Here is a 12,560-nt window from a genome sequence, read left to right as displayed (position 1 = left end):
CTTAGTTTGTCCAGAGAGGCAGAGTTTAACATGAAATGGTGGTCCTGATGTCAGCAAATAGGGTGAAACTGCCCTTAAAGGCCTTCCCTTCCCATCACACATTAAGGATGCAATAGTCACAAAGTATATCCACCTGAGTCAAGTAGAGCATTTTCTTTGGCATGGACATTTATTGCTTCCCCTGTCCCCGATTGAACCTAAAAAGCAGCAGCTGGGTTATTTTCAAGGGCCCACAATACATACAACAATCTAGGAGAAATATTTGGAAACTGAGAGCAACTGAGGGAAAAAACCCTGTCTTATTACTTCATTTGAAAAAATTAAATAAAGTTGCATAGGCTCAGGAATTTCCCATTCCACCCTCCTTGTTGGTCCCCTCACCTCCTCTGTTTTAAAAATACGGAATATTGCATGAATTTGCATGCCATCGTTGCACAGGGGCCATGTTAATCCTCTCTGTGTTCTTCCAGTTTTAGTGTATGTGCTGCCGAAATGAGCATTCCTTTGTAAGGATATTAGCTCAGACCATTTCATAAGGATAATAGTGGAGACATGATACATTAATTTTATAAGGATCATAGGAATGTAAAAACAATTATATGAAGGGAGAGGCATTCCAAGACAGTGTGTTCAATAATAGAGACTCTTACACCCTGTCTTGTATCTGTTCTCAGTAAATTCTATGATTTTCAGTGCTCACCAATCTGTTTTTTATATTATCTGCTTTTCTGTATGCTTGGTTCTGCACATCTTTTTCTTGAGGATGAGATGATTTTGTTCCCAACCATACTGTTTCAATGAACTTTAAAAGCCACGTTTGATACAATCACTCTGTTTGCTATAGATTTGCTATTGGTATTTTCACCAGAATCTTGAAGCCACTAGCTTCCTCTCAGCTCCCCATCGTCTCTGCATTGACTACTGGTTATCATTGGTGAAGATGGTCAACTTGGCTTTAAAGATCTGGCATACGTGGCAGAATCATCACCCGGGATCTGTGAACCCATGCAGAGGTCCTCCTTAGATAACCAGCTTCCCTTGGCTCTCTTCCCTGCTCTTGTTCCTGAGTTCTTTTCTCTGTGAAATCTCTCTACAGGCCCCCAGGCTCCCACCTAGCAGAAATAACAAGCCATCCCATTTTCTTAAGAATATACAATGGGAGTTAGGAAAATAGAGGATATACAAAATTGTTGCAGTATTGGTTTTGCATAGCTTAAAACCAAAGGAGAATGTATACACATAGGGAATGTTTGCCAGGTAGTATTTAAATAGGACAAGATAAGCAAGCAAGAGGATTCTTTGAATTCATCTAGAGTTATGATTTACCTTTCAAAAGAAATAAGCCACCTAATGGAAATTGTGTTCATTAGGATTAAATGGGACATTGGTCCAGGGGCCCAAGGATCTGTTCGATCCATCTTTGTTTTCCCAGCCATAGACAGGGAGCTGGATTGGAAGAGGAGCAGCTGAGATGTGGACTGGCACTCATATGGGATGCCAGTGCTGCAGGTGGAAGATTACTGTGGTATGCCACCACAGTGGCCCCTCAAACAAATATCCATATGTATTTACTTTTATTGGAAAATCAGATTTACTGAGAGAAGGAGATAGATAAAGATCTTCCATCCATTGGTTCACTCCTGACGTGGCTGCAACAGTTGAAGCTGAAGCAATCTGAAGCAAGGAGCCAGGAGCTTCTTCTAGGTCTCCTATGTGGGTATAGGGTCCTAAGGCTTTGGGTTGTCCTCAAATGCTTTCCCAGGCCACAAGCAGGGAGCTGGAAGGGAAATGGAGCAGTCAGGACACAAACCAGCACCCATATGGGACCCCAGTGTATGCAAGGTGAGAAGTTAGCCACTAGGCTATTGTGCCAGACCCTGAAACAAATATATTTTTAAAAGATAAATTGTGCAAAATTTTCCTCAGGATCTCAAAAACTAGTAAGATCATAGGTAATAATGTAATCTTCAGACATAAATGTACCAAAATGTGTCAGGAGTTAGTAACATTTTTTTTTTGCAGTCTCTCCCTGTGTTTCAGACATGAAAACAAAATCTTCTGCTTCATTTGTGTACATACTAATTAGATAATATTAAAGATAGTATTAATTTAGGCACATGGAACTAATTAGCAAGTAACCCAGATAACAGGCTAAAATGAAGGTGGTGTTTTTCCTAATACAAAGCTGTATATTTGAATTTGAACAAGAATATTTTGAGAGCTCTTATACAATGTAAAATATTTTGTGCTTTTTAAAAGCTTTCTCATGGTGCTACTGTCCTCTTTCTAAGATGGAAGATGGGGATACAGTTGTGATTTTATTTTTTCAAAAAGATCCTCATCTCCCTTTATTGGAAAATGTCACTTTATCAATTCTTTAGCAATAAACTCATATGCGACTTGACCTCCCTCTGTAACTTTTGTGACTTTACAATTCATCCTTTAAGTGGAGCTGTCATTTTGGTGTGATCCTTGGTTTAATCCTATTAAACTCCTGCAAGTATCCCGTTTTATATACGTTGAGTATTTAGTTGAAATGTAAGAGACTTTTACAATCCAGTTTTCATCTTCAAAGCTGCTACTACAGAATAGATTCTCAATTCACTCTTACTAAAACCAGGGGCTTTCCAAGCAGATTGGCATTCCTGAAATTGTCTCATCATTCCTTTTATTTATTTGACCTGTCATTTCTTTATCTATGCCCATTCCATATGGTCCTGTGTGTCTTGAAACACGCTTTCATAACTTGAAGGATAATGAACTGCACCCCAACTTCTAATAGGAGTAAAAGATACACCCTTTATGTCAAAGGCAAATAGAAGATTGCATCAGAAAATCATAACTGTTTACATTTTGACCTCATAATAGCCATGTGACTTAGTTTAAATCACTTCAACGCCTTCTTTTTTTAATTAATTGCATCAGTTATTTCAGATGATTATCAGTAAGTCAATGAACCCATTGACAAAAATGGTTAGAGGTAGAGCCACCAGTTTGTTTTACACTGTTTATTTGATCAATGATGGAAGCTCCACAGTCCTGAGCACTTCAGCTATGCCAAGGGATTCATTTGGTATTTCTTCAAAGCAAAATCATGAATTGATCTTTGTTTATAGGTTGGTTGTATTCTTGTTTGTATCAACTGGATAGAATGTATTCAGTGCATCTGAAAGTTTCACAGTCAACCTCTGAAAATGAGGATAAAAATGTCACTTTTAGGATTACTTTGAGGATTAATGGGATCATATGATGATTTTAGGATGATATCCCATAGAGAGTAAACATTCAATGAAAGTTAATGGAGGCTTAGTTTTTTTGAGTGACTTTGAAATTCTAAAAGTGCTACCTTATCAAGACAAATCCAAGTAAGATGGTTTAACAACCATGCTGCAGTTTCTTTTCTTTTTCAATGTTTCTGTACCCACATTCTGTGGATCCTGAAATCTAACCTTTTCTTCCCTAACCCCAGCCATGCCATCAAGTCAATGCAACTTGTGCTAAAATGTTGGTGATTCAGGTGCTCATTGGGGTCATTATCAGTGTTGCTGGTGTTGGTCTGTGTATCCCAAGGTGCATAAGGGATTGGAGCATTTACTTGACTCCCCATGGCTGATGGATCTCATCTGGGAAGGTTTCAAGGCACAGAAGCCTTCTTGATGATGAATGCTCTCAATAGACAGGAACTCTTTCAGGAATCCTTCATATTGTCTTCAGACTGGTCACTTCAGAATCACTTAGCATTGTGGAGTCAATGAGTGAGCCTCCTGTAGCAAAACACTCAAAGATTTGGCAGACATGTTTATTGGAAAATTCTCCCCTTTAGATGGTTGGCGACTGTTCTTATTTTCCTACAGTAATCCCAATAACCTCATCCATTAAGCAAGATATCTTCTAAGTGATCCAGATAAATCAATCTCTTTAGTTAATAGTTGAATATAAATTAAAAATGCATAATTCAGCCTTTTCATCTTAACTTCAGCATATAAATAAATACACATTCCTCTTGCCACACATTCAGATAAGGCCATAGTTTTCTGTCTGGGTATGCTGCTGCTGGCACCATAGTTTACTCCTGTATGGTAGAAGAGGAGTAGCAGCTAACCTCTGCTTCTGTAGACTTTATAACATCACAAGGATTACAGTGTTGATGTTATTGCAGCGAATGACTTCCATTAGCTCTCATATGAAAGATAACATTGACTTATGAAAATATCTGATATTAGGCAACCTTAAAAACCATTCATATTTCGGGGCTGGTTTAGCAGGTTAATTCTTTACCTGCAGCACTGGCATCCCATATTGCTTCCAATTATAGTCCTGGCTGCTCCACTCTCTAACTCTCTGTCTGTGGCCTGGGAAAGATGGTTCAAAGGTGACTCAAGTCTTCGGGCCACTGCACCATGTGGGAGACCCCAAAGAAGCTTCTGGCTGCCAACTCCAGATCAATTCAGATCCAGCTGTTTCAACCAGTGGGTGGAGGCCACTCTCTCTTGCTCCCTCCTCCAATCCTCCTTCCCGGCCTCTCCTTCTCTCTGTAAATGTGCCTTTCAAATAAAAATAAATAAGGCTTTAAAAAAATTCACAAATGTACATCATCCAGTCCACTCATTTCCTCTGCACGTAGGTTTCTGTCTTGCATCTCTTCCATGTATCGACATTGACTTCCCCCTCTAGTGTTGTTCCCTTGTGTTATGAACCGTTGAGAGAAATTTACTCATCATATGCTTCGCATAATCAAGAAAGACATGCGAACACATTTTGATAATGCAACCAACAAAAGCCTAATGAACAAAAATCAAAGACGGCTCTGTTTTGGAGTCATGTTATCCTCAAGACAACCAAACAAAATTTACATTCCACTAAAAAAAAATCTAGATTTTGTAATAGAAGATATTGTCAAAAAAAAAAAGAGTAAAATGCTGCTTTTAAAAGTTTGTGAAATTTTCCTAATCTTTGCTTTGAAATTCTCTGCATTCATGTATTTAGTTATTATTATAGGTTCATTCCTCATCTGATTAACTCCACCCTGGTTTCTCTAAGGGTCTGTGCCCCTGAAAATTTTTCTTAAAGTGATAGATAATTTTCCAATGTGAATTTTAACTTACACAGCAAGTGGAAAACTATATTTTAATTTGTCTGCTGGTTTCTATTTCCTTAAGGCCAAGTTTTTGGTGGATGTCTGACCCAGTTGTTAGGATGACACTTAGAATGCCCATATCCCACATTGGAGTGCCTAAGTTAGAGTTCTGGCTCTGCTTCCAACTCCACTTTCTTGCTAATGTATGCCCTAAGAAGAAGCTGCTGATGGCTCCAGCCTGGTCCCTGTGTCCAATGTGAAAGACCTACATTGAGTTTCTGGTTCCTGGCTTTAGCTAGCCCAGTGCTGGCCATGTGTGCATTTAGTGAATGAAACAGCAGATAGAGAATCTCTCAAATAAAATGAAAATAAGCAATAACTAAAATTTTACAAAGAACACCAGTTTTCTTTGAAATGGGGATACCTCTTTTTAAAAAATACTAACTGGTGTCAGAAGTGTATTCCTTCTGGAAAGATTTCTCTGTTGATAGTAGCATTCCAAAGGAAAAAGTTATTTAGACAGGACAGGTGTCCTGCTTCATAAACTGTCACATAGATCAAAGAGTTATTCTTCAATATCGTATTTTGGGGCCACCTAAAATATCAGTAGAATGTAGTACTGTCATTTATAGAATGGATAATCTATTATGGATAAAATTGTTGTTTACATTCTTCTTTTTATAATTGTTTTAATTGTGCATATTTCAAGGTATAGTGTGATAATTTGACTTAAGTATACTATATGTAAAGACAAACTAATGGTCATTCTCATGCCCATGTCAAAAATTTTAGTCAAAAATTATTAACACATAGTAATTATAAGTATTTATGGGGTACAGTATGATAATTCAGTGCATGTGTACAATGTGCAACATAAAATTGGGGTACTTGTCCTCTTTCCCTATCATTACTTTTTATTTGATATCTTTGGGCTTGTTTTTACTTGTTGAGAAAATGTACTAATAGTTTATTATGAAGAGTTGTCTCCCCACTGTGATGTATAATACCAGGACTTATTGCTTCTCTCTAACTTTGTTTAGATGTGTATTGTCCAACTGTTCTTCATTCCTTCCTCTCTCTAACAGTCTCAATCTCTAGGAATCATTATTTTACAATAAGATTGACTTTTTAAAGCTTCCACTTATGAAACAGGACATTCATTGTTTGTCTTTATATGTATATATCTGGCTTATTTCATTTAACATAATGTCATCTGGCTATGTCATTTTGCTGAAAAAGACAGGATATAACTTTTCTGGCTTAATATTCTGTTATATAAATATTTTCTTTAATCATTCATTTTGATGGTAATAGAAATTGGTCCTTCCAATTTTGTTTTTTTTAAAGCTTATTACAGATAAGGTACACTCTCTCTCTCTCTCTCTCTCTCTCTCTCTCTCTATATATATATATATATATATATATATATATATATATATGCATATATGTGAGCCCAAGTGATTCCAACCTGCCCACCTCTGTAACAGTAATCACTTGCAGAACTTCCTGGGTTTAATTCTGTGGGCCATGGGCCTTTGATCTTCTGAGGTGACTCTTGCCCCTTTTGTGGGCCATGGGCCTTCAGTCTCCTGAGGTAACTCTTGTCCCTCTGTGGGCCATGGGCCTTCAGTCTTCTGAGGTGACTCTTGCCCCTCTGTGGGCCATGGGCCTTTGATCTTCTGAGGTTTCTCTTGCCCCTCTGTGGGCCATGGGCCTTCAGTCTTCTGAGGTGACTCTTGCCCCTCTGTGGGCCATGGACCTTCGGTCTTCTGAGGTTTCTCTTGCCCCTCTGTGGGCCATGGGCCTTCAGTCTCCTGAGGTGACTCTTGCCCCTCTGTGGGCCATGGGCCTTTGATCTTCTGAGGTGACTCTTGCCCCTCTGTGGGCCATGGGCCTTAAGTCTCCTGAGGTGACTTGCCCCATCTGTGGGCCATAGACCTTTGGTCTCCTGAGGTAACTCTTGTCCCTCTGTGGGCCATGGGCCTTCAGTCTTCTGAGGTGACTCTTGCCCCTCTGTGGGCCATGGGCCTTCAGTCTTCTGAGGTGACTCTTGCCCCTCTGTGGGCCATGGGCCTTCAGTCTCCTGAGGTGACTTGCCCCATCTGTGGGCCATGGACCTTCGGTCTTCTGAGGTGACTCTTGCCCCTCTGTGGGCCATGGGCCTTCAGTCTCCTGAGGTGACTCTTGCCCCTCTGTGGGCCATGGGCCTTCAGTCTCCTGAGGTGACTCTTGCCCCTTTCCCTCATGCATGACCATCATGGATCACATCTGGTCTAGGTTCTGAATCTGGATGCTGGTAGCCTAATGAGGAAGCTGCAGACATGAGGGACAGACGCGGGCTCAGGAGGCCTGTATGTCACCCTGCCAGTGAGAGCTTAAGGGGCTGCAAGCAGGCCTCTCCCTCTGTGCCATGCACTGTGGCATCTTTGGTGTCATCTTCTCTTGCTTTGCTGGCAGTCTAGGCCCAACTGCCACCTCTGCTTTGTCGGTTGAATTCCCAAGCAACACAAATCACTTCCTCAGTTTTCCCCTCAGATGGATATGACTCTCTTGCTGGATTATTTGTGTTGAAATAAAGTGGGGGCAAAATAAAGCCCCCATTGGCTCAGGGAAAAATAGTACTCCAAACAGTTTGGGGAGAATGAGACTTTCTGATGCAAAAATTTTGAAAACTGAACATAGTTTTTCGTATTTGTTTCCATGAAACTCTTATGGGACTCTGGTGTGTTTGTGATTGTATTTGTATCTACACACATGATTAAACACATATTCTTGTGATTATTTGCTGCATTTCTGTGACAAAAATTTCTAGCATAAATTTTTTAAAGATTTATTTATTTTTATTGGAAAAGCAGATTTACAGAGAGAAGGAGAGAGAGGCAGAAAGGGGTCCCGTCTGCTGGTTCACTCCCTAAATAGTGCAACGGCTGGAGCTGAGACCATCCAAATCTGGAAGCCATGAGCTCTTCTAGGTCTCTTATGTGGGTACAGGGTCCCAAGGACGTGGGCCATTCTTTACCACTTTCCCAGGCCACAGGCAGGGAGCTGGATGGGAAGTGGAGCAGCCAGGTCATGAACCAGTGCTCATAGGGGATTCCGGCACATGCAGAGCAAGGATTTAACTACTGAACCATCATTTCAGGCCCTAAAGCATAAAATTTTATGTCAAAGTTTTCTTTTTCCCCAGAGTGAATTCTATTCTCTCTCCACAAAATTTGTTCCCTGTCTCACTCTCACACATAGAACAGTAACTACTTGGCTAATAGTGCTGAATAACATTTGTTGAGTGAATCAATATGTTCTCTTATTCTTATCTATTCATTTATTTTGTCCTTTCATTTTCATCATTTTAAATTTTATTTTTTGTATTATAATCTTATTGAAGTAAGCAAATTAATCTCTAAGGATTTAACTACACAATAATCGGATGCAGCACACTGTATGAGGGTATAAAGAGAAATATGCAAGAATTACAAGATGCGGCAAATGGGTTTCTGTACTGAAACAATGACATTCAGGAAGAGACTGCTTCAAGTTTTACACTTATTGTTACAGAGTTATTGGAATGGAGACAGGGGATGATAAAAATGGTATTTTAGCCAAGACACTTTAAAAAGATGATTTAAGTGATACTTAAGTATATTTGAAGGGTGTGAATAGATAGAAAATAAAAAATAGATACATTCCCAAGTGTTATAACTAGAAACGAGTATAAAAGGAACACAGAAACCCAGTGAACATGCACCGTAGAGGCTTAAGGCAACTCAAGTAAGGAATCTCTAATGTGCTTCATGCTGCAAGTCAGCACAGCTGGATTTCTTTGCACAAGCTGCTTCGATTTTAAAATATATGGAATGTACTTAAAATCTTATTTTAAAATTTTATGTATTTGAGAGAGCGAGTAAGCGAGCTACCGATTGCCCGCTGGCATTCTAGATTCCTGCAACAGCCTTCCATGGTCTGAATTAGCAGGAAGCTGGAGTCAAGAGCCACAGCCAAGCATCCAACCCAGGCACTCTGCTGTGGAATGTGGCTGTCTCACTTGGCCTCTCATCTGGCAGCCTAACACCTGCCCTTGAAAATAGTATTTCTGATCATAGTATTGTCAACTATTTCTTGTTTTTGTCTTTGATGAATCACTTCTCTTTCCGCTAAAAACACGAGTTGGACATTCCTACTTCCTCTACTCCTATGACCGATGCTTTATTTGGTATCATGCAGGGTACACACAAAAAGTATTCGTTATTTTTTTCTGCCACCTTTTTCTGTACTTATAATCTATCTTATAATACCCTCAGAAATGAGCTTTGAAGGGTGCACGTCTTTGAGGATTCCCGTACATTTAGAATAAAGTCTAAACTTACTGCCTTACCATGTCTTCCGTTGCTGAGCCACTCTGAATATGCTGTACCATGTGCCTTTTGTTTTTTTAACTCTATGCAGCTTTCTCAAATTGTTCCTTCTGATGGAACATGATCATCTACTTACTTGGGATTCTTTTAACATATTACTGTTGCAGTTTTCATTTTTAAGGCCTACCTTGAAAGAACAACCTCCTTTTTTTTTCCTTTCAGACTCAGAAATAATAGCACTCATCTTTCTCTTTGTAGATGTGTATTCAGGGAGCACATGAATTTCAGCTTTGTTTTCCTCACAATATTTAGAACTTGGCCTCGTGTATTTTTTAGAGCTCAGTAACAAATAGGCACATCTTCATTATGTTTGCTGCCCAACAACTATGCTGAAATTTAGTTGAGTAATGCAATAGATATCTTATGCTCACAGATTCTAGGGCCAGAAATTCAGTCAGGGCACAGGGTGAACCCATCTGTGTTTGCAGTGTCAGGGTGCTCAGCTGGGAAGACTAAGGGCTGCTGGATCCAGTCCGTTATATGTTGGGATCCAGACTGGCCTGACTCAGAGACAGGACAAACCTCTCCATGTGCCCTGGCTTTTTCATTACAAAATGACTTAAGGAAGGCAGACACATCACACTTCAGGTTGTAAGCACATGTATTCTAGAAGATGTGGAGCGTCCCAATGCCTTTTATGGTCCTGCTTACAGTGCCCCTTTCCCAGGACAGAGGCAGTAGATTGAGTGTGAGGACACACAGATGCTTTGTCTCATGAGAGCTTTGGAAGGGCTGTCACAGAATGTTGAAGCCTTGGTTTGAAGTCCTACATTCTACTCCTGTATATAGGTAATTCTTGTGCATGCAGTGATTTTCTGAAAATAGTTATGGAGAAGCTCTGAAGCTCTGTGGCTATAAATTTCTGATATGTCTGCAGTGCCATAAAAGCAGAGTAAGATAGACCTGATGCTAATCATGGCTGTGCAGTCTATCCGGATGTACTATGAGCACATTATTCAACACATATGCCCCAGAGTTCATGACAGAGAAATGAGAATTAAATAATGTACACGAGGGAAAATGTCTGAAGCAGAGTACACACTAAATACTCATTCACATTGGCTTTTCTCCTTCCCAATAAAAGCAGTAGTTATCTTAACATAAACATATAGAGAATAAAAATCATTCATTACAGGAACTCCATGTGAGCTTACTAGAACACACCAGCAATCCAAGGGTATGGTAAGTAAAGGGGAGTAAGATGTAATAAAATTTGGATTCTGTAACAAAAGTTTTAGAGGGTTGCAGAACAGGCTTCAAGTGGAAAGGGAGACAAGATAGTTCCTAAGAAGTAGTCATGGATGTGAAGGAAATGGAAATTTATATTTTCCTTTACTTTTTACTTTTACTGTTTTCATCCCAGTAGACAATGATTTGATTCTGTTTCGGGGGAATTCCCTTGGTTCTCACTTAAAGTAGTATTTATGGCATTGCACTCCTCAGTAGCCACGTTGTCCTGAGTTGAGCTTTCTCTTTGTTCCTCTGTTCAGTGCTCCACACTGCAACTCAGGAAACAGCAGCTGCAGGGTGTCCTGAATATTAATCTCAGATCAGCAGGCTGATCAGGGAAGGAATATCTAGAGACACCCAGGAGGAACATGACTCCAATTAATGAGACAGGTTATGATTATTTATGTTATTATTTTTGTTTTTTATTTCTTTTAAGGGGATTGATAACTTCATTTGAAACTGGAAGCAAGTAAATTTAACTTGGATGGAGTGAATTGAAAAAATGATTCTGGAAGACATATTTCAAGTGGTACTAAGAAGGTTTTTAATTATTCAAGGTTAGATCTATCATAGAGTTCCCAGAGAGACCCTGTTTAACTCCCCACATGAGAGATATTGCCTTTTAATGGAATTAGTCAACACTATCACCAGTGTCACATTGTCAAGTAATTATGCTACAAGCACATACTAATTATACTATACCTGTGTAGTACTCAGAAATACATAGGGATAAATTTCATCTGTCTCTTCTGGCTGTGTGTATGTGTGTCAATATATATATTTTGTGGCTTGGTACAATATGTGCTAAGATAATGCTAATACTAACATAGTACTTTTCCTGTACCAAACATTATGTGGATTAAACACATGTAATCATAGTAACTGCTGAGTATGTATTATTATTATCCCTGCCTTACAAGTGAAGAAACTGTTACACTGTGAGATTATGTAACTTTCTCATTTTCATAAATAAGTATGTACGTATCATAAATATACCAACATAATAAAGGCATGTAATCTTATAAATAGTATATATTACACATATTAATAACAGTGTATATAAATTACATAAACACAAGTATATTTATGTGCAGTTTGGTCACTGAATGAACAGTACATTTATGGCAGTACAAACAGAAACACAAATAAATTTACAAGAAGGTGGGCTATTAGGATATACTCTCCTACTTATGTGCCCTTAGTATTCTGTAGTAACTTCAAATGGGCTTTTGTAATAGATCAGTAGAGCAGAAGATTTTTAACAATATTTTATTGGTCTTCAGACGTCTGTTATGTCTCATCAGTCAAGCAATGAACTAGCTCAAGCTTGAAGCAAAAACAAATAAACAAAACATTTTGCAAAAGTTTTAGCATTTCTGGAATTAAGGTAGATTTTCATCTGTTTAGTTCCTTCTCCTTTTATCTTATTGATGATTTAAAAAAAAATACAACAGACTATTCCCAGGCAATTTTCCTCTCAAGATTTGCACCATCAACTGTAAGTTATGATTTATAGAAGAATGTTTTCTAATATCTATGTGTTTTTTGGCATTAGGTTCTTCTCATAGGGTCATAAAATGCTATGGTTAGTTATCCAGCATGTTCATGTAGTCTGAGGTAATGATGCCAGACGATTGCAAAGGGAGGGCATGGGGAGAGGGAGTAGGCTTGATAATGTTTTCTGATTTATTCAGCTGCTTATGAATGTGTTTCTGTATAACATCATGGCACAACATTGCAGTGAAAAAGGAATTTCTTAGAATTGTTCCACCTGAAGGGAGAAGAGGCTGGAATATTTATTCTTTTCCTGTTATTTGCTAAGTGCTGTACCCTGAGGTTAC

General features: G+C 38.9%; 1 non-coding gene across 1 annotated transcript; it reads right to left on the bottom strand.

Annotated features, from left to right (window-relative positions):
• Positions 1 to 393: 393 nt before the first annotated feature.
• On the bottom strand, positions 394 to 500 carry LOC118757749 (U6 spliceosomal RNA). Its single transcript, XR_004995356.2, has one exon. It is a non-coding gene; the product is annotated as a U6 spliceosomal RNA (small nuclear RNA).
• Positions 501 to 12,560: the final 12,060 nt, after the last annotated feature.

The sequence above is a fragment of the Ochotona princeps genome, chromosome 16 (genome assembly GCF_030435755.1).
Source record: "Ochotona princeps isolate mOchPri1 chromosome 16, mOchPri1.hap1, whole genome shotgun sequence".
Lineage (NCBI taxonomy): Eukaryota > Metazoa > Chordata > Mammalia > Lagomorpha > Ochotonidae > Ochotona > Ochotona princeps.
The sequence above is the reverse complement of the archived record's forward strand: the minus strand, read 5'-3'. Positions and strand labels throughout refer to the sequence as shown.